Source organism: Lepisma saccharinum, chromosome 7 (assembly GCF_977018435.1).
Source record: "Lepisma saccharinum chromosome 7, izLepSacc3.1, whole genome shotgun sequence".
Taxonomy (NCBI): Eukaryota; Metazoa; Arthropoda; class Insecta; order Zygentoma; family Lepismatidae; genus Lepisma; species Lepisma saccharinum.
Genome location: NC_139235.1, coordinates 92443740 through 92467873, shown reverse-complemented (window position 1 = coordinate 92467873; position 24134 = coordinate 92443740). Strand labels below are relative to the sequence as shown.

General features: G+C 40.1%; 1 protein-coding gene across 2 annotated transcripts in view; it reads right to left on the bottom strand.

Moving 5' to 3' along the window:
- Positions 1-24134, bottom strand: part of nmo (serine/threonine-protein kinase nemo) — a 222993-nt gene that overhangs the window by 128428 nt on the left and 70431 nt on the right. The gene's annotated exons all lie outside the window — the stretch shown is intronic.

The window sequence follows — 24134 nt, the reverse complement described above, 5'->3', positions numbered from 1 at the left end:
GTTTTCTCAACGTTATCATAAATGATTGATTGAAATGGTTATTTTAGGACGTTTTTCTGCCACTTTCGGCCAATCGCTACGACGGGAATAAATGGTGATAAAATTAAATGGATGAAGGGACAAGCTCAAACATATGTGGATGACACAACACAACTCCTACAGCTACAGAGGACTACCCTGGCAGCAGGTCCTTGCACTAGAGCCTCGTTAGTCTGCTAAATGCAGTCCAGGGTGTACTACGTGGAAGAGACGTTGTAAAAGGAGAATCGATTGGCTGTCTTAGGCGTGAAAGTTGGGGGCGATCGCCGCCTGTCTCTGGACGTTGGAGATGGGACGATGGCCTGTCTCTAGACGTTGGAGATGGGACGATGGCCTGTCTCTAGACGTTGGAGATGGGACGATGGCCTGTCTCTAGACGTTGGAGATGGGACGATGGCCTGTCTCTAGACGTTGGAGATGGGACGATGGCCTGTCTCTAGACGTTGGAGATGGGACGATGGCCTGTCTAGACGTTGGAGATGGGACGATGGCCTGTCTAGACGTTGGAGATGGGACGATGGCCTGTCTCTAATGCAAAAGAAGGGGCGATCGCTCGTTTCTAGACGTAAAAGAAGCGACCAACGCTTCTCTAGATGTAAAAGAGGCTGCGATCGCATTTCTCTACACGTAAATGATTGAGTGATTGCTTTCTCTAGACTTCATTTAACGTAAATTAAGAGATTATCATATTTTTAGACGTACACGAAGGTGATGCTAATTAACGATTTGTTTGTTCTAGATGTCTCGGGAAGGAGTGATCACCATTATTATTATTATAACTGGAGACCTATTGTTTGTTTATATGCATGCAAAAAAATGTAAATCAAATCGTTTCTATGTTAGGTTTATATTTACATGACTCTGCCCTGTTGTTTGATTCACTGAAGCCATTAACTCATCAAAACACAGCAGTGCAATTCGTGTATGAATTACTAATCCCTAACAATAAAGGCATTTGTCAACCTGTTTACAATAATAAACAACACTGAGTTTCAGTGTTGTTTACAATAATAAACAACACTGAGTTTCAGTGTTGTTTTTCGAATGCAAAATCTACATACGATTTCCTACTACATCCTCTGGTGTGTTAAATAACGGTTAATTTTGTGCAATGATGTTATACTTAGATATATAGTAATCTAATTAGCCAATAACGGGAATCGATCCTGCAACCACCTTTGTAATTCCTTAATGCAGGGTGATCAGAAATTAGCGAATCCATGTAAGCGATGGTTTCTGTAACAAAGCTCGCGAGCAGACACTTATTCAACACACATCTGCGACTGTCATACTGATATCGTGTTCCAATCTATGACCTACCTACGATGACGTTGCATGTAAACAAACAGGCGTTGATTGAATTTGCAAACTGTTGAGAGCGTCGACACATAGGGCCATTTTGAACCCTTCATTGTATACGGGGAAATATCCCCTTATATAAAATTCTCACTTAAAGGTTAAAATAAGCCCCTTAAGAAAAGTTGAAAGTGCAAGGTTGTACTAAAGGGACCTGCACAAGACAAACACATTAAAAAATTAAGAACAAACTAAAAACTTCCTCACAGACAGTGGAAGAGAGCAGCTCTTCGAGAGAAAAAAAATTGTTAAAACACTGTCGTCATCTCCCAACGTTGTAAGACGTTATTGGTTAAAGAATAGTTCAAGAACCAACGAACTGTTATTAAACCAGTTTTTTGGAGTAATAACTTTATTTTTAAATATGAAAATAATTAAGAGTTAAATTAATTAAATATGTTTACAAAATTATTCGATAATTCACAATGCACTATGGATATCGTGTGATGGGAGTTAAAATTTAAAACTGTTTTATTTGTTCTGACTTGATTCATAATACATTTCGATCGTCTTTTAGTTTTGTTACAATTCATCACTGAAAAACAGCCAATAGCTTTTAACAATGGCGGTGTTTTGCATACTGTTTCTATCCTATTATGGTTGTATTTATTCTGGGCAAATCTAATCTACATATGTATTCATGAGATGTGATTTTAGAATACTTATATTCTGGTAATAATAATGTTGGTTGTGGATTTATGGGTAATTTATATACACTTCATACGAGCACGTCATTACTCTACAGTATATACGTATACTTATGTTATGGTTATTTCTATGTAATATGTATACATGCTATTTAATTCCACTTATAGTCATATTTATATTTATATCCATGCCTCTGTAATTGGAGATATCCTCTCTCTGTAGATGGCAAATAGATAAATTGGTATAAACGTTTCCTAGAGTACACAGTACATCACAAATACTGCCTAAAGTAACAAGTGTTGGAAGACGAAACAAGCTTTTCCCAAAACAGAGAGAAATCTATATTTGGCGCCTCCCAACTCGCTCACCTTCCCCTTGGAATAGACAAACTGCCACGGTTGAGAGGTGACGACCACTGAGCTATTATTAGTATGGTAGAGGAAGAAAAGCAACGACACCAAAGAAAGGATGAACTTTGACGATACGCTGGCAAGCTGAACGGAGGTGAACATTTATTTATTTATCTGAAATAGGGACCGAGACGAGACTTTGCAGCATCTCGTTCTCGTCTCTGTCTCGAAAAATACAGTGTAAACAACATACGCCTCGTTTCGATGCTACGAGCCCTAAAAAAAATAATAAATATCCTGATTTTTTTTCTAACCAAACGTAACAGATTAAAATTGACACTAATTGTACATAAACAACATGTATGACTATCTATAAATGGTAGATACCCAGTTAGTTCTGTAGAAGTCTCATAGTAAAGAAAGCTTTGGTCCCCTCTCGATTTTACTGAGGTCTGTGTCTCATTTCGACAAATCTCAAAATCTGAAATATGCAAATGAGTTATTTAATTTTATATGTTGAAATAGAACAACTCAAAAACAAATGAAATGCCATGTCAGATACAACAATCAATAGCAACAATTGATTTAAACAATAAAGTATTAAACAGTTGCATATTCACAATCTAGCAATAAACAATGAACATTCGAGAATTGTTCAATTGTAAAAATGTTAACTGTTCAGTACTAAATTGCTTAATGGATAGTTACTCATTACGTGTTGTAACCTGACATTATATTTCATTGTGCTTACGACTCTTTGAGAATGTAGAAACGTTGGGTAATTAAAAAATGTTTAGTCGCTACAAGAAGAGTTTGATTGATATGAGTTGCAATTCGTCAATTTTGTGCAATATCGTTTGGTTGACCTGGCGCCGTTTATTTCTATCTTTAAGTAAACTGCAACGAGGAAGACAAAGAACGAAATCTGGAGAGTAGCCACGAGAAGACATCATGTTAACAATGTGAAATCTCGAGAATGCATTCATTGATTTCCATGGAACCCAATGAGAAGAAAAGATAAGGATACAAGATAAGACGGATAAAGTGATGGAACTTTGGATCGCAGTTATTAAACTATGCACAGTGGAAGATTCTTTGGTAGGTTGTTATTACAGAATCGGATGAATGATCGCACAGCGAGTGGTCTACTTTCATAAATTGCACTGTATAAAATAAACTAATAGAAGAAAATCGTCCGATCCATAGTGCTAGTCTTACTGTAATTATCTTCATTACTTTTTATTTGAAATGAACGCAGGTTATTTTAATTGATCCATCTTAATGCTTAAGCTGGTAGCCTACGTCAATGCCTCCTTCTCCTTACTATTCCCATTGGTACAATATACGTTTTATAAATGTATAGTTGCTAAGGCAAAACTTCCCTTTCTCACTCATCTAATATAAAGTTTCCATTGGGAATTTATAAGTCAAATTTGAAGCATGTGATCTTCAATAAAGAGAGAAGATATGAAACGGATAGGCACCAGCAAAAACACACATATAGAAAACTGTAAAATATATAAATAACTATTTTGATCTTGTTGTAATGATTATGTGAAAGAATAAAAAATGAAACACAATTTAGACACGATTCAATCATTCCAACGAATATAATCCGATGATTTACAAGTGTGCATATGTGTATGTGAATATGCACACACACACACACACACACCTTCGTGCTTCGAAGGTGGGGATTAGGGACACAATCGTACAGAGGACATCAATATGATCTATCCAATACACAAAAAGTACCGCATGAACCATGATTCTGTACTGGGCGGTTGCATACAAACAGGATCTTAAAAATAGTGACATTTGTCAGCGTTTACCTGTATATAACAATGTTTCCATTCTTATGATGTCATGCAATTTTAGAATACAAAGAGCCCCCTATCGAAGGAATTTACCGAAAAAAAAACTACACCGTCAGTAACTGTGGTAAGTAACATGTGTTACTGAACAATCGTGGGCTACTTCTGGCAAGTTCACGCTAATGGAATATTACCAGTAAAACCAGGCGTTCGCACCCTGAGCAATCCTAATCTATTTGGAGGCCCTCGCGTTTGGAAAGTTCCAGTACACTTGAACCCATTTCCCCTCCGGAGGAAGGTCGGAGCACCAGCTGACAGCGCCGGTCACACCTGCCTGCCACCTGCCGGCCGGGGAGACAAAGGAGAGCCTTTCGTCTCGCTTTTTCTTCACCAAAAGAAGAAAACTTGAAAACTTCAGAACGAGGGACGTGAAAAGTTTTGTGTGCCCTGAGTGCTTCGGCAACACTGGTTCGCATTTCCTTCCACCCCCTCTCGGTGTTCCCAGTTGTCAGACCTTAGTGCAAATGAAATGAAAAAGGTCTCGCCAACTATTTACAGGTGTGCATAGGCGTCGTCAGAATTCTTTTTAAGGGAGAGGGGGTCGGGGCTATTGATAAAACTTAACAGAAGTAATTATTATTATTACCACTGTTATAACTGTTGTTTTAAAATAACTTATAGACTAATAAAAATAGCAAAAGGTAAAAGTAAAGTAAAGTGTTCCCCTGTGCATAGCACCATGCCATGAAGGCGTATAGGGGTGTGAGGGTAACGCCCCACACTTTCTTGATCCGGTCGTGAGTGGGGGTGATGTGATCAGCATCACGCCCCTGACCGCCTTTACCCCCCAGGTACCCATGTTATTCGACGCTGGGTGGGCGCCGGGGCCGCTTCCACCGTTAGAAAAGTTCCCGGATTTGAACCGGCCGGGGATCGAACCCGGAACCTTTAGCATGGTAGTCAGACGCGATTTTTATTCAAATTTATTACTATAATTATATAAATCGGGAGATTTTGCTATGCGATCTACCAGATGAGTGAAATCCAACCAATCGATTTTAGTTATTTTTATAGGTATTTCATACAGTTAGTGTATTTACAATCATAGATATTGTATTTTGTTATATACCTTTACACACCTCGTTCAAGAAAAGGATTGGACAATTGTGAAGATATTTTACTCATAAAGTTTATGTTCTGACCTCTTACATAAAACTATTTCTTTTTAAATTTTGAAACTATTGAACCATTTATTGGACTACATGGTAATTAAAATAATAACGTGGTTTCTGGATTTTACACTAAATATTTTCGATGTAATGCAGTTTTTACTTTGATTATTCGTTACGAATGTTAACTAAATTAACTTTATTTCTATTGTTAAAAAAATAAGATATCTGCTTTTATGTAACTTGAAATAAACGAAGCCCATGCAGGAGTGTGTTATTTAATGAGTGAAAGGCAGAAAGAAATGAGACCTTAAAAGTGCCATCATCTCAAAGGAGAAAAGAAAGAAGCCAGTCTCATGGTATTCCTTGCAAAACTTTTACCGATTCCAGAACAGTGGAAATTAACCGATATTCCCATGGCAGAGTTACAGTAAGTGAAAGGACGCAACGCGGAAGAAAGAGAAAAAGGCTCATTGTCTCTTTCACTTTCCACCACCAAAACCTCTCTTCCTCCTCGGAAAAAAGAGAAACAATTGAGCATCACCTAGACCTGGAGGGAGGTGGCGCCAGCCTCAGAACGTCATGGAAGGTTCTGCTCCAATTCGAAGCCTAGCCTGCCACGCCGATATGCGTTACTGCGAAGACCATTATTCCTTCTACGCATGAAGAACGCATCATTGTTTTATCCTGCGTAGATTCCCGTTGTTGCCCTGCTTTTAGAATTGCGGCGTTTTGATCTGATTGCTGGGTTTCCGCGGGGCTGGTGCGGGGCTAATCCAGCTGCTAACAGTCACATTCCTAAAGCTCAAAACCTCGCGCTCCTAACCTAACACTTCCGTTTAGTTCTAATAATGATTGATTGATTGATTTGTTGTTTTAAGTCCGCTTTATGCATAGTAAGGCTAATTGGGACTGGGCCTACAGTTTAAAGTGGGATCCGAACCACTATGTGCCTCCACCGGGTTCCGAACCACTATGTGCCTCCACCGGGTATCAAACCCGAGACTCCTTGGTTACAATCCGACGACGCTACCACTGCGCCATCAGGGAGACCCAATTTTAATAATGAATATGTGGTTACTATACTAAGTCCAAGATCTGGGCTATCACTATGTCACGAGGTACTAGGTTATGAATAGAAATAAATTTACCAACTCGTAAGAAATCATGTTGCCAACTCGTAAGAAATCATGTTGCCAACTCGTAAGAAATCATGTTGCCAACTTACAAGAAATCATGTTGCCAACTCGTAAGAAATCATGTTGCCAACTCGTAAGAAATCATGTTGCCAACTCGTAAGAAATCATGTTGCCAACTCGTAAGAAATCAGGTTGCCAACTCGTAAGAAATCAGGTTGCCAACTCGTAAGAAATCAGGTTGCCAACTCGTAAGAAATCAGGTTGCCAACTCGTAAGAAATCAGGTTGCCAACTCGTAAGAAATCAGGTTGCCAACTCGTAAGAAATCAGGTTGCCAACTCGTAAGAAATCAGGTTGCCAACTCGTAAGAAATCATGTTGCCAACTCGTAAGAAATCATGTTGCCAACTCGTAAGAAATCATGTTGCCAACTCGTAAGAAATCATGTTGCCAACTCCAGAATCAGCATCATCATCTCACTGATATGAATAATATTATTTACAATTTCTGATCGATTTTTCTCCTGTATTTTATTCTCTAGACTTCAGGCTTCGCAGATAGCTTAGCTAGCCCAGAATATACGCTCCTGGTGGTTAGGTTAGGAGAGCCCTTAAAACTCTCAGCAATTCATTTTCATGGCTGTTAGCAGCTATGAAACGTAACCACAAATGCATTATTAGACCTAAGCCGAATTGCAGGTTAAGAGGGCCAGGTTTAGAATTTAGATCTCTTAGCAATTAGTTTTAGTTTGTTGCAAGCTGGATGTGTCCCGCACCAGACCCGTGGCTTGTGGCCTACGTGGAGGATCGGAGAAAGGAGGCACATTTTCACAGTAACAAGCAATATACGATTGATTGAAAAATATACTACTTCTGTCCACCTTCTGTTCAGTTAGGTTAATGGGGACTGGACCTACAGTTTAGAGTGGGATCTGAAGTACTGTGCAATGTCCCTCCTCCGGGGGATCGAGCTCCATGTTCTTGATTGCAAGATGACATCGGGGGGGATATGCGACTGATTTGATTTTTGTTATTTGGCGTAGCTAATCGCGAGACGTTGAGGATGAGAGATGAAGGGACACTCTGAAAAGAATACCCATGCCCAGGCCAGAATTCGAACCCTAGACCAAAAAAATGTCAAAACAATAGGCTACATGCTCTATCAATCATGTGATATATTTAGCACAAAATTGTCCATACTTTTAAATAGGAGGGTGGTTGTTAAAATTCAGGAATATCTGGAGCAAGTAAACGAAAACTAGTCCTGTGCGCAAGTAGTAACTCGCGAAGGCTCGACCAATGAACATGTGACATCAGTAGCGTACGCAGGATTTCATCAAGGGGGGTGTTATTTCTAAAACTTTTTTCCAAATTCACATTACCATTGTTTTATTATACTTTAATTACATAATAATAATAATAATCACAATTAATTAATAATACTTATAATTAATTAATTAGCTAAATTAATACTAATAATACTACTAATACCACTACTACTACTATTAAGTAGTAGAGATCTCCATAAATATAGTATTTATGAAAACAATAGAACGAAATTACTTTCTAGTCATTCGATTTTTATCAAATACTGGTAGCATTTTTTTTTTGTTTCTTTGTTACGAAATAATTGTCTGGTCAACGAGGTGAGACATTTCAAGGGTGAAGAAGATCCATAAATACAAGAAAATATATTAAAATAAATTGAAATAATCAAAGTATGGGCCCGACCCTGTGGCCGAGTGGTTAGCACATCGCGTTGCGACACCAAGGGTCCCGGGTTCGAATCCCGGTCGGGCTTTGTTGTTTGTGAATGTCCATTCATCAATTTCATCATTTCATCACTCATCCCCATCTTCGCAAATTAGCCAAGAGGCACAAAACGCGAAGTAAAATAAACCAAATCAAATCAAAATCAAATCAAAGTATGGAACTCATCCAAGGAGCTGCTGTGATCTGGTCGGTAGAGCGTCTGACAAGTGACAATCAAGCTGGAGATCCGGATTCGATTCCCGAAATTGGTTGGAATTTTTCCGGCTTCTTCCCCGCATAAATGTCCCCGATAATTCACATCTGGATTGTCTCCCTCTTCTTACCAACAAAACATTTTTCAATAGTTAAGCTTATTGTCGTTTGAATAATTGTCTACTCAACAAGGTGACACATTTTAAAGAGAGACATTCAAACGTGCTGCGGTAAACAATACAATGGGAAGGCGAATTGGTGACTATTTTTGTCCGTCTAGCCTTTGTCTATATATTAGCCTCTTACAACGTACCAAGAACTTTATTTAGTTAATTCTCATTGTTCACACACAAAAAAATACATGTTCGTTGAACACTGGCGTACGTAGAGGGGCGGCCGATGGTGTTCCAGCCCCTACCGAAATTTTGAGAAAATCAGAATTTTCAAATAAAAATCCGTTAAGAACTTTAAAAAATCAAAATGTGTAAATGCGAAACCTCTTTTAAAGTGAATCCCGATTACCATTTTTGTCTTTGAATACAATTTTAATAGACTGAAAAGCTCCAAAAATACGAAATATTTTATTATGCATCCTGCCCTCCAAAACGAAGCCATGTGCTATCCACATTTACTATTCCAGCTCCTCCCGAAAAAAAATCTGCGTACGGCAGTGTGTTGAACATTGTTGCAACTGAGATACAAAACAACTTTTTCTCTTTTAAATCATAGTTACCCTAACCTAACCTCATAAACTCGTGGTTATTTTCAAGGCATCACTCTGAAAGACGCATGTGTTTAGAATGCTCTGCTTTTCTCCATGCTACATGGAAATAATAATTCAAATTTTATTATTATTATTATCATTATCATTATCATTATTATTATTATTAGTAGTAGTAGTAGTAGTAGAAGTAGTAATAGTAATATTATTGTCCCAGATGTTTGACTGTGAAAAATTGGCCTTTAATTTTTTTTCCACAGCATTTTTCATAATATTTCACAAGCTCAAGGGGGGAAGGGTTTAAACCCCGTAACCCCCCCTTGCGTACGCCACTGTGTGACATGAAAAGATGGGGAAAGAGGGGGTAAGCCGAGTACAGGGTAAGGATGTCGAATCGACCCTTCTTAATAGAAATATTGTTGGAAAGGGTATGAAAGAAGGATTCCAGAAATGTAGGATTTAGGGTGAGGAAATAATTGAAAGTGGAAAAAAAGTAGTATTAAGTTTGAAGAACATCCATTATAAATGAAACATAACGAGCCTAATTTACGTGCAGATGTAAGGCTAGATGCCTAATTTGTTATTTTAGGCTTGTTGGGTTTAGTTATCTTGGCACAAATAATACACTTACAGTGTATTTGTGCTAAGAAAACCAAACTTAACAACGTTGGCATTCCTCGAGTGACGTCACAATTCAAGGATGTCCTTACTTTGTGCGATAAGGGAGACAAGTGAAGTCAGGGTTTCCCTTATTGCACAACGCTAGAACAAATTTGAACAAAAAATCGCCAAAAATCACTTATTTCCCAAACAAATTGAAGTAAAACAATTTAAAATAACGAAAATAATTTACAGCTACTAATAAAATAGAAAATTCAATATCCAAAAATAAAATTAAAATCATAAATACGGATGAAGAAAACAAGTAAAGAAAGTTGAATCCTAGTGGAAATTCGCAAACAATCCAGGTTAAAAACCAAAGTTCGACCTGGCAATACTGTGTGTTTAGATCATGTAAGAAAGTTTGTATTATTTCACAGAACAGGAAATTCTAATTGAAAAATGCACAGTGCCAAATCAATGCACGAATTAAGTACTACGAGTGAACATATTTTTCTTTTACGCCGAAACGATAAAACATAAGGGTCGATTGTGCAGTATAGCCGAGTACAGCTAGCTGCAGTTTCCAGCAGCGCGCACTCCCACTTGCTTTCTACCCTTCCGTACTGCCATGCGGCGGACAGAGTATAGTGTGTGTAGGGGCCTCGGCAGGGAAACAGCAGGACAGCGCTGGAAACAACAGACGGTCATCCTACGCTACGAATCGAGCCGTGGGTCTGGCCAATCAAACATGCGATTAGCAGGATGGTGCAGACAGACTCGCATCCCCGCAAGATAAAGACACTAAAGACGGATATAAGGAGCCACAGACGAGAGGCAAGGGAGACGCTATTTATATAAACCGAGAGGGGGGAGGGACCGCGCCCCTCCAAGGTCAACGCCGCTCCACGTGGCTCACAGACGGGACTTATTGGAGTTGCTCCAACAGAGCCGTGGCAATGGCCTTCCCCAATCGATAGCTCCTCTGCAACACAGTATCACGGTAGGATTAACGACCATCGCGCTCACGGGATGTCGACCCACGATCTTCTACGCACCATGGAACAAAAGATTTTATTTGTTTTGTAAATAAACACTAGATCAACCAATTATGTTGAGTTTTTTGGGCTTTGAACGCCACGAGGGACAGTTTCACACTAGGTGGGAATTTCTTACCCCGTTAGAAGTGGAAGTACGTTGATTACCAAGCCAGATACGATCTGTTAAAAATATGGTAAGTATTTACAGGATCGTAACATTCCTTATGTAGAGGCAACTTGAACTTGAACTTACATCTAATCAAATCGACATTTCGACTTTTCCAACCGCAGATGAAAAATATCGAACCTGCTCTCTTTCCGCTCATGTGTTTTTCTACGCCATCGGAAGTTTGGTATTCCAAAGAGAACAAGTAAAATAATACTAAGTTCTCCCCCCTCCTACAACCATCCAGCGGACAGACCTTTCTTCAGCTAGCCACGGGGAAGGGTCGGTGGGGGAAGGAGCGGTTTAGGGTCCTCGCGTCTGGCTGGACACAAACTGTTCCTCATAGCCTTAACCACAGTTTTAAATTTTTATGTACCTACATTTCGGATACATTAGAATGAAGCTTAAATGTAACTTATCTGTCTGCCATTTCACTCTGCTGATAATGCCCAGTCTCAAGAAGCTTTGACTTACCTGTAAAACAAAGAGAAATTATTAATAAATATGTACATTAGATTGTGATTAATGTTCTACATTTACAAAACATGCAATTAAACACAGGCTCGAAAATGTAGATATTTTAATAAAACAGGAGAGCATGAATACAGAATTTCTTAAATTTAAATTTCTACATATGCACGTATTCATCTCTTGAACATTACTCAATAAGAACACGATGGATAGACGGATAGGCACTTATTCGAAATAAAGATAGATGCAAGACGTGTTACATGATTTAAAAAAAATGAATTAGTAAAAACAACATCGGAACTTAAAAATATATAATGCCAGAGTAATGGAAGGATGATAAGATAGTTCAGTCATGAGCTATGTGGGTAAAATCCACAGGTAAAATAATACGAAATAAATTAAATAGGAAAACAAAGTGAGGGAGTGCAGAGAATAATTTGAGAACAGGAGGATGTAGGTGCAAACTTTTGGATAGAGAGAACAATGCACTGAAATGATGCAGAAGGACATGGACCTATGTCTAGAACAGAACACATGAAAAAAAGGAGGGTGAGAGAGGAAGGGGGAGGGACACAGAAAAAGATAGGCAAAGGGACAGAGGGAGAGGAACGGGGAGAGACAGAGAAAGTAAGGGAAAGGGACAGAGAGAGAGAGAGAGAGAGAGAGAGAGAGAGAAGCAAGGGAAAAGGACAGAGGGAGAAGGACGGAGAGACACAGAGAACGGAAGGGAAAGAGAGAGAGAGAAAGAGAGAGAGAAGTAAGGGAAAATAACAGAGGGAGAAGGACGGGGACACAGAAATTAAGGAAAAGGGAGAGAGAGAGAGAGAGAAGCATGGGAAAAGGACACAGGAAGGACGGGGACACACAGAAAACGGAAGGGAAAAGTGACTCAGAAAGCAAGGGAAATTGAAATAACAGAGGGGAAACTGACAGGGACATAGATAAGGAGTGGGGATAGATGAGAACCAGAATTGGATGGGTGAAGGACATGGATGGAAAATGAGAGAGGGGGTGGGACACAGAGATGGACAGGGAAGTGTCCGGGAAAGTAGACAAGAGGAAGTTCAGATAGGTACAGCAAGAGAAGGGGGAGAGAATTCACAATGAGAATTAACCAAACACGAAAGTGGTTCACAATATCCAGATTAAAAATAACACATGAAGAAACTGATTCTCACTATGAACTTTCTAAGTACTAAATATAATTTACAAGTACGGGGCGGGGCAGATGGTGGGTAATGCCACAACAGCCCATGGCTCTATTTATAGTTTCCCCAGCTAACGAAGTAAACATAGGGGAGTCTCGCGTAAACACTAAAATAAGATAGGAATGAGATGAGTCTCCGAGCCTCCACGAATCACTCGACTTCCCCAAACACAAATCTTTCCGCGAGACAACTTCGTGATTCTCGCTCCGTGATTTTCGCTTCCCCGCGCAAGCGCCAGGAGAATCCGATGACACCTGTTCACCTCCGCCCCAACCCTACCGCTCGATTTGCGAATCAACCGCGTCGCCACCACAGCATCTGCACACCACGTGGGGCAAGAGGAGGTGAAGATCCTAAGAAAAGACGGTTGCGAATTCATGAATCCGCCACTTTGTTCCTTGAACATCAATGCGTTGACTGTTTAGCAATATTCCTCCCGAAAAACACCTCTCAATCCGGATGGTTGAACGTATGATCATCGTGCCGCACCTGCAGTGGCGTGCCAAGGATTTTCGAAAGGAAATTACGTGTACTTTTTTAGCAGCCAGTCCTCATCTTGCCATCTTTTTCCTGCCCCCCTTTTTTTTAATACTTGACCAGAGGAGGGGCGGGGGGTTATGACCTTCACCAACCCCCTTTGGGAACGCCGTTACCTACTCTGTTCCTCAATGTAATCACTGGATAAATACTGGAAACGCAAACAATAATAAGATATACAGTGTGACCCAAAAAAACGTAACCGAAAGTTGTACACCCTTGTAGATTGTCAGAAGGGGAGAGGGATCCGATAAGAGGAGGGATAACAGTCAGAGAGAGCAGAGGGGAAAAGTTAGTTTGGAATAACCAATAATATCATCTTCTCCTAACCAAATCATTTTAGTAATCGCGCACATTTGCTTCGAGTTATCAAAAAATTTGGTCAAAATTACCCAATTTATAGTAGGACCGCCAACAAAAGAACCGCGTGCCCTGTGCATCATACTCGCGCAGAGCGAGAGAGAGGAAGCTGCGCCTATTTACGGACTTCCCCTCGTATTTATTTATTACAATAACAATATTCGAAGAGACTGCAACTAAACGACAGCTCAGTAGTCCTTAAGTGACGGACAGTGATGACGTGTCTCGGTTTTGCTGACCAGAGCTATAAAACAAAATAAAGCCTGATCGCACGAGAATCGCCAGACGTAAAACCGGAAGTAAGGACGACACCATCTGCTAGTTCCTTCCGCAAAAACCCGAGCGCAGCTCCCGACAGAAATCAGCTGCAGTAAGCAGGTTCCGCAGGAGAGATTCTTGGAGGTCCATTCACCCTGGAGGATAAACAAAGAACGCCTCGGACCCTAAAAACCCACCTCCACGTGCGAAGACTGCAATTCGCTAAATTTAGAATCCCCCAAGTGGATTCTCACTCCCACTCGCCGGGATGTTACCGCCACCGCTTTTATCGCGCGGAGACTTTAAAATAAACCACCTCGTGTTTCTAAAACCTGCAGCGTCAATCTCCTGCCAACTATCATTTATACGAAGTGCCACGGGTTTCTCATAAGAGCTCCGCAGGTCCTTTGAGAAACAAACATTCGGCACAAGTGCTTGGAAAGATAAGACAGACACTTCTCTGGCTTGCAAACAGTAAGATGGTGTTGCACGAAGACGCAACACTCGGGTCTGTAGCTGGAATTCATTTCAAGATGGAAGGGTCGTGCCAAATGTTCTTCAATGTAAAATGAAGAAGTGTGTGTGTGTGTGCTTGCAATAGGCACCGACTTCGAGTTATAGAGGTCTAAAGTTTACTGACCCTTCTGAACGTCGGCACTACGTATGCCTATAACTAGGCAGACAAATTTATGGTAAATAAAAACTGAGGAGAGCGGTAAATATAATGTTAGATCAGCGGTATATACCAGAGGTGAAGAAAAAAAATTGGCACACACTTTTTCATTATGAGAGAAAACAACATACAAAAGAGCTATAAATTGATAAACTACTTCATTTTTATATACTGTACACATAAACAAGTACTTAGCTGTCCAACCAAAAAGAAAACATCAACACAAAATCAGTTCATTTCTAAATTGCATATCTCAAGTGATTTATTCATTGCATGTGTTTAAAGGACATCCTTGCTGTCCAACAAATAAAATACTGCACATACACAAACATGTTGAAAATCATATGATGATAAACAAAATTCATTAATGACTGAACACAAATGACACCATTCTTTCCCTTGAGGTGCGGGAACAGACTAATCTTATCGCTGCTACAGCTAGCAAGTTCAATGAAACTGGAAGTTGAGTAGACATTCGGGGGAAGAAAGGAATGCAGCTTGAAAAGAAGCGAAGTTTTCGAACTGAGATTATGTGCATGGGAAATCCCAATTTGCAGGGTGTTCCTGATGTGATCGAAGATAAAACGTTCTTCAGCTGCAAGTGGTAGGAAACTTTAGGCAAACGTTTCGTTACAAATCGACAGTTTGCGCGCACAACCTCGATTGCCGGTTTTTGCGTGTTTTCTACTTAATTTGATGATATTTCACGGTTATTTCGCGAAAAAGCGTTCATTTCGTAGAAAAGCACACATTTCGCATTACTTCGCGAATGAAACTCATGCATATTTCATCATTGGAGGTGTAGTTACGTGCAGAATGTTCAAAATTGCATCTTTTTTCTCACATTTCGCGATTTCGCGCATCGCGAAAATTCAATGTCCCTACTTATAACATATGTAGCATCATTTGAAGTTAATACGTATACTGTGCAGTACAACGTACGTAGAAATAAATTTTATTGAACGAAACATTAGATTGTTGATCACCTGACATTGTACGTACGCACTCTACACTTCGACTTCTTGAGGTCCGTGCGAAAAAAACTTCGAGTTATAGAGGTGATTAGAATTTAACTTCGAGTTATGGAGGTTTTTCATACTCTACCATCGAGTTATTGAGCTCAAACGCCATCCCATAAACTGTACAAAAATTCGTCTTATCAAGGTTTTATTCGAGTTGTTGAGGTAAAATTAGTATTGAGTGTTACGGACAATTCAAGGGGATTACAAAAAAAATCGACTTATCGAGGAATTCGAGATGTTGAGCTTCGAGTTATCAAGGTTCCACTCTATTCAGATGTGAATTCAGATTGCTATTTACTTTTTCAAGTTATTACGGCGAGAATGGTGGAAATTAAGGAAATAATTATCAAATAAAGGGTTCAAAACTGTATCTGTTTTACGTTTACTTGTTACGGCGATAAACTTTGTGCATCTATAATGAACTTAGTAATGCAGAGATCCGTTTTGGGCCAAAAACATTAAAAACATGCGGAGAATGCGTGAAATGGATAAACGGATAGATTTGATAAAGGATTCTTAGAGAATCCGTACAGTAGAAATTTGAACATGACGAATAAAATACTATGCAGACAGCCAGTAAAACTGTACGAGGTATTTCTGATATCCGGATTTGGCAATCGCTGATTTGCATGTGCATACAAACAATTTGTCCACACACCCTTCAAAAGCTCTCCGAAATGATACAAGACTCTCCCTAATTTTTTAGGCCTAAATTATGGTACTTTTGCCAGTACATTACACATTCCTAAAAAACGTACCTGTAAATGGAAAAAGGGGGGTATTTGTTCCCGCGTTGCTTTGTGCATCGTATGTGTAGGCAAGTGGCTAGCGCAACCCGTTGCGCAGTCTGGGGTCCCGAGTTCGGATGTTTTGCTCGCTTTCCTATCCTACACCTGGTACACTTGATCTGCATTGTTCATACATTCCACAATCCCATGCACTCCGACCTTCCATTTGTATATTTCGGATTTTCGTGCCGGTCCCGCATTCTCACGATAAAACAGTTGCCGTGAGTTATGCCCCAACCCTCGTATATTTGCTTTGCGTAAATTTTTTAGGGGTCTGTCTCGTTCTCGGTCTGGTCTCGACAAGTCTCGAAAAGGCAGATCTCGTTCTCTACTAGATTCTTACAAGACCGTCTCGGTCTCGTGTCGAATTTCGAGACAAGGTAAAGAGTGGTCTCGGTATCATACTTAAAAAAAACATGAACTCCATATTTACAGAACATGTGGAGTTGTCAGCATATGAGGATCAACGACCTGTAGGACCTCTACGAGTGGTTCGCGTTAATTTGTGAAATGACCGGCTCAAACCAATTGTTGTAAACCATTTATTCGTTTGAAACTACCTGCAACCTGATGACGCAATTTCCAAGAGAGAGAGAAGTAGAAGAAAGACAAAAACTCATCCCGGACAATTTTCTATCTGCTGCAAGAATGAAGTGCACCTAAACAAAACCACGCTTGTTCTGTGAGAAGACACTGCAAGCTGATTGGTAGTTTATTAAACACGTGTTGTATTTTCAAACCACGTGGTTTCATTTACACGGACTTCGTTCATTCGGGAGATAGAGAATAGTATTTTTGGATTGATTTGGTGTTTTAAGTCCACTTTATGCACAGTAAGGCTAATCAGGACTGGACCTACAGTTTAAAATGGGATCCGAACCACTACGTGCCCCTTGATTAAAAGGCGTCAACGATGCCACTGCGCCATCGGAGAGGCCTAGTATTCTTTGATACGCAACTTTCCTCCACAAAAAAACTAAGTTCAGTCAATTAACAAAGAGCATCTGACTGAGTGTTTTCGTATCCACAAAGAACAACACACGGTATCCTTTACTAAATTGGTTGATTGTGACTACATTACTTGGTAATTGTAAACAAAATTGATTGTCCTGAACCATCGTTTGTCTGTCATTTATTTAAACATGTTTGGTCAGCAAAAAACTTTTTCCCCCTGATATTCCACAGTGGCGTATACAGAGTCCACGATCTTGGCTATTTCACTACGTCACGAGGTCCTAGGCTATGAATAGAAATAAGATTACCAACTTATAGGAAATCAGGTTGCCAACTCATACGACATCAGGTTTGTCCATCAAGGATGCTTGTGGATCACTTTTGGATGTGTGTTTGGGTGTAAGCCAGAAAACAGCGGCGATAGGACTCGATGCGCTGACCACGCGCCACTCAAGAAAAATCAATATTGTAACTATTTTTCCTAGTACATTCTTACTACTGTACTGATTTAGGAATTGGACAATTTAATCGGTAATTATCGATAATTTTACCGATTCGATATATCTATAAATATATTTTAGTGCAATAGTCTGTCATTTCGTTCTAATGTTTATGGATGTAAACATACAATCTCCATTTCCTACTTTTTAAAAACTCAATGTCTAAATATGCAGCTTTACATTGTATCTCTTAACATACATTTAGTAAGGAGCTCAATGAACCACTGAGATTTTCAAGGACCATTTGGAATTTTCCTATCAGATCAGTCTGTAAATTTTATATCGATATTTTATAGGGCTAAGCCGATACCGATACTCTCGCCGATTCCCACCGATGCTTGAAAATTGTAATAATTAAAAGTTGTTCAAAATAATAATAATTCCACTTTAATTACATGCATCAATTTACCAAGATTTTTGCTTTAAAATATTCAAGAATTACATCAGAATATGGTTTGTTTGAACTATGCACAAACAGGCTAATCAGGACTGGACCTACAGTTTAAATTGAGATCCGAACCAATGTGAAATGTACCTCCACCGGATATTGAACCCGGGACTCATTGATTACAAGACAACGACGTTACCACTACAATATTAAGTTACATGTTATCACAAAATTCAGTTTTTTTTCACACAAACTGGTACAAAATAGAAGAAAACTTCGAATTTTGCATAATTTACAGGATATTTAAGAGTCTGCGAAAGATTCGCGCGACAATTTAGCGAAGCCCGTGGAAGACTAAATTCAGGAAACTAAGCAATGTAAGTACGATACTCATAGTATCCCATTTTTCACAGTTGTATGCTATATTGTTTTATTTTGCCTAATCCGATTATTGCTAGGTTGGTTGGTTTATTTATTTATTTTATTCGAAGTAGCTTCAGTCCCGTCCACCTCGAATTATGGTGACACTACTGCAGCTGAATAGCCCTTGAATAATTTCATTTGCATATAGCTACAGCGTGAGACGGACAGACAAACTTAAAAACTTCCACATGGCAGGGCTCCACGAAACGCATCAACACACAGTCTTTCAGTTCCCACCAAGGCGAAACATCCTAATTGGGCAGTGCGTTCAAAATAGCCCCAACAGCCGTCCCCGTCCTACTTAAGAGAGAAGCGAAAAAATAAAGGAAAACGGAAATTCAACATATGAGGATATCATCCCTTTTGTTCGGCCAGACAAATGAACCACACGTAAACACCAAGCCGCTAGCCAAGCGTGTCAGGGTATGCGTTCCCTACCACCTTCATGCGATCATAAAAAAGTTTGGATATCATTCAATTTTTGCCTGAGCGGAGCATCGTTGTTTCAAAATAAAAATTCCGGGATGGTGTCCAAATATTCCCCCTTCCCACATGTTTCCCCACCCGTGTCTTCTTTTGGGTGAAAAATAGCTTCCGAAAATATCGCCTGAGCGTCGGCCCTGAAGAACCCAATATTTTCCTCCCTGCAGAAGGTAAACCTTGGGAGTGAGTAACTTGGCGAAGGACAAGCGACGCTTGGCAAGCCACAAAGGACCTAATGTTCTTGCTTGGACGAGGTGTAAATAGTTTCAATATGTGCCACGGCTCTCTAATGTGATGACTAGGACCCATTTTTTTTTTATAAACGTAGCATTGACCTGCAGAAATATATAAGCTCCATCTTCTTCCCTACCGTTTATGCCGTTAGAGCGTTGCATCCTATAAAATATCCTCTCTTCCCCTGGGTCTTCGTCTCTTGCCTCCTAAAACTATTTGCCGGCCTCCGTGGCGCTACGACGACAGTGGTCCCGGGTTCGAATCCAGGCCTGAGCATGGATGTTTGTGAGTATCCATTCATCAGTTTCATTTATTCATCCGCATCTTTGCAAATTAGCCAAAAGTGGCACAAAAGCGAAGAAAAATAAATCAATCATTCCTAAAACTATCTAGGTTTCCTTTTCTCTATTCTGGTTACTGTCCCGAGTTCGATACCCGGTGGAGGAACATAGTGGTTTGTATCTCACTTTAAGGCTACGAGGAACAGTTTCGCAACATGCGGACACTTATTTTAATAACGTCGAAATGTGAGCTGCTATTGCAAGAAACAACAGAGGCAAAATATAGCATTAATGTTGTAAGTGAAAGTGTTTTTAAAAATACTCGTATGATGAGTAAGTATTTACAAGATCCCATATATTATATTCCTTATAGAGAGGCAACTTCAACTTCAAGTTACGTCTAATCAAATGGACATTTCGACTTTTCCAACCTCAAATGAAATCTTGAACCTGTTCTGTTTCCGTTCATATATATTTTCTACGCCATCGTAAGTTTGGGCAATAATACTCCCATAAGCGTATAGCTAAGTTTTCACCACCTCACACAGACCTCTCTTCCCACCTCGCCGAGCGAAAAGTCGGTGGGGGAGGAGCAGTTTAGGGTTTGACACAAGATGTTCCTCCTGCCCTTAAACTATAGGTCCAGTCCCGATTAGCCTTACTGTACATAAGGCTTAAAAAAATCAATCAACCATTCTGGTTACATGATTCATTTGGATTACTATACTTCGCGTTTCAGCTCCTTTTGCCTGATCGCGAAGATTAGGATGAGTGACGATATGACTAATTTCGTGAATGAACACTCACTAGAACATCCAGGGATTCGAACCCGGAACTCCTGGCATCGAAGCGCGCTGCGCTAACCACTCTGCTGGTTACATGACCCAACCACCACATCTGTCTGTCTCTCAATGAGTTGGTTTTCAATGGATGTTTATTCCAGCTCTTGCCTTATCCTTTCGCTTCTAGCTCCGTTACCATCTTTCGATTGCACTTCATTTCTATTGTTCTTTTTTGCTATTTTTGCTTTCCTTTCGTTGACCCCATACAATAGTATTGGTTGAATCATTGTTCTATATACCGGTACTTGGAATTTGGCCTGGTTCTTAGTTATTGTTTCTGCTTCAATTCATACTATGCGTTTTTGCTTCGTCACACGATTTTGAGACTTGCGGCTCAAGTTTTGCTCTGTAGGCTATATTTGTCTCCTACTCGATCATCACGACCTTAATCAATCGCACGGGGTTATCAATCGATTCACAAAAATTGAACGTGCCTTGGAAATGCCGCTATGTAACTTTCAAAAGGCATCATATTCATTGCACACTCCCTCTTATAGGGATGGTATAGAGACAAGACGCAATGTACATTCCTGTCATGGGCGTCCGGAAGGGGGGGCAAGGGGGGGCCGTGGCCCCCCCCTGGAAAATGAAAGTCAACCAAAAATTATGTATTTCACACATATAATTTCATTTTTGCCACAATAATATGTGTTAATTATTGCATGAACACCATAAATTCAAATTTAAGCAATGTTTTTTTAGGGAACAACACTATTGTTGGGGAAAATGTGCCTTGTTCGCCCCCCCCTGGAAAAAAATACCTTCCTTGCCCCTCCCTGGAAAAAATCCTGCGGACGTCCATGATTCCTGTTCACATAAAGTGGCACATTTTATAAGGTTGGACAGGTGAAGAATGTACCACTTTATCTGAACAGGAGTGTACAAAGACCGTCTCGTCCTCCGTCAAGTCTCGATTTTGAAATATTGTGTAAAAGATCTAGAGCATGTCACCGCATAAACTTTCGCATTGCTTGATACCTCGTTTTGGGGAAGTGTATGCTTGATACCTCGTTTTGGGGAAGTGTAATGGCAAATTTAGCACCAACGACCTTTATAGGGAGGGTGGTGATATTTTTGAAGGTAGCGACGCGACACCTCGTGAAAGAGGAGGCCCGTCTCAGTTTAGCAAGGAAATTCTCGGGTTTTAGACTCGGGTCTTGAAATACCACACTAAAAACATTTTCGTTTCTTTCTGTGCGTACCCTTCGTTCCAAAATGTGACGTCCAAAAGAGTTCAACGCCTTACATTATTGCGCATGCGCGAACGACGAAGTGTTAGGCTGTGTTAACGTACGTACAGTATTCAAAGGTCTATCTACCGTGAGGACGTAACTTGTCAGTGTACTGTGGGGTGCCAACACAAAATATTTACGTAGCTGAGAATCAAGTCACTAGAAGCGGCATTTCAAAAGAAGTTCAAGAACCAACCGAGCCAAATTGAGACCTTTACCAGCAGTCAGGGCGATTTTCTTTTTCAAATTTTCCTCTCCATTCGAAAAACCGCTATGATATTCTAAAATATGAAAAATTACATCACCGTAGAATTCCTTGTAAAGCAATGACGTGAATTTTCGTGTAGTTTGGTTTTACTGTTATCTAGACATTGAATAGTTTAATAGACTTACGTAATCGCCAAACTATTGACAATATCTAGATAACAGTGGAAGGAAACAACACGAAAATTCACGTCAATGCTCTAGAAGGAATTCGAAACAGATGGAATTTTTCAATTTTGGAATATCACAGCGGTGTTTTGTATGGAGAGGAATATTTGAAAAAATTCGCCCTGGCGGCTGCCAAAGGTCAAGTCTAACCTTAATAATCGCCTGAAATTGAAAATCTTAGCTGAGGAGGGGGGGGGTTGATATAGTCGACGCGCTAGCTACGTTAACGACCGGCTGGCTTTGAAATCCACGGAGCGCGCCCACCAGCTGCAACAATCACATTCAACGCACAGTGTTGCCACACATCTACTCTACGCCACCTTGTCCCTCCGCACACAACCACCTTCCCACGGTCTTCACATTGAAGTTGCAAAGTTCGGCAACAGCGTATCCGCAGTCATGTGACAGACTCCACGTGGAGTAGACGAGCAGAATGACAGCTGCGCCCATTGGTTGAAGGTTGAGTATGATTGGACGAAAACAACTCGCCCGCTATTTATTAACGAAGTAAACGCGTGGACTTAAAGCCTTGGGGTAAGTCAAGGGGTCTTGAGTTCGATCCCCGGTGGAGGCACACTATGCAGCGGTTAGGATCGCACTATATATCCAAGATTAGTTACACACAGAAAACTAAATGCATCAGAATTACATTTAAAGAATTTTTGTATGTCGTGAAAGAAACACCAAAGTGCATCATTTGATTCAAGTGAGGATTCCTTTCAGTTGATGCGTTTTGATGCACCAGAATGCATCTTTTTTGATGATGCACTTAAACGTTTCGTCTGAGCTACATAAACTCTGTAGCTCAGACCAAACGTTTAAGTGCATCATCCAAAAAGATGCAGGAAGGTACATCAAGGAATATTAACTGATGCATTGAAGTGCATCTCGACTGAAAGGAATCCTCACTTGAATCAAATGATGCACTTTGGTGTTTCTTTCACGACATACAAAAATGCATGAAATGTAACTGATTCTTTGAAGAAGCCATAAAACACACTTTAGTGCATCAATCGATGCACTCTGGTGCATCAATCGATATGATGCATTTAGTTCTCTGAGTGTATGTGAGCATACAGTGGACTGAAACTTTAGATCGAGATCTAATGGCTCTAAAAAATATCGTGTTGCACTATACGTCACGAAAGGTCACATTTTTATTATGCCTTCCTGTCAGTTCAGTGCTTCTTTTATTTACTAATAAAAACCACTTTGTATGTGTAATGTTCGGTCCATTACGTGCACATGTGTGTGTGCTTTGTGTACACCAACGTGCTGACCTTGCGTTCAAAGGCGGTCAGCAATGCTCTCCTTTACAAAGACACTTTTCCTCGTCCTTGATGTGCTCGCGCGTGATCGTGGATGAGATTCCTCTGACCTCTACAAGACAAATATTGCATTCATTGCCTCATAAATCGCCGTATCAAGTTTCTGACATCCCTTATTCTGAGAATTGTGTATGGTGACTACGCTGAATCGAGTATCGTGTCAAGACTAAAACCTGATACGTAAAAGATTTCGATGAGGCATCACTAGTACGTACAGTCAGCTTCATATGTATTAACATATTAATATATTCTGTCGAATTAACGTCTTGAGGATCGGTACCTAACAGAGATCGCCTTGCGAAATTCGAGAATAGACCAAGACTTGGTCTCTTCGAGTAGCTTCACTTTTCTGCCATCTTGGCTAATCGCGACGATGAGGATGAGTGATAATATGATGAAATTGATGCAGGGACACTCACAAAGAACACCCATGCCGGGATTCGAACCCGGGACCCCATCGAAACACAGGAAATAATCTGTTAAGGTTAATAGTAATTTTAGCCTACACAACAAACCATGTAAAAATGTTACAGGATGTAACATGTGCACAATTCCGGTTCGATAGAGGTATATAGTTTCGGATCCCATTTTATACTGTAGGTCCAGTCTCGATTAGCCTTTTGTGCATAAAGTGGACTTAAAAGCAATAAAATGTCATATATAATAGCCCTACCATGTCAAAAATTGCAACACCAGACTCTGTGACGAATTCCTAG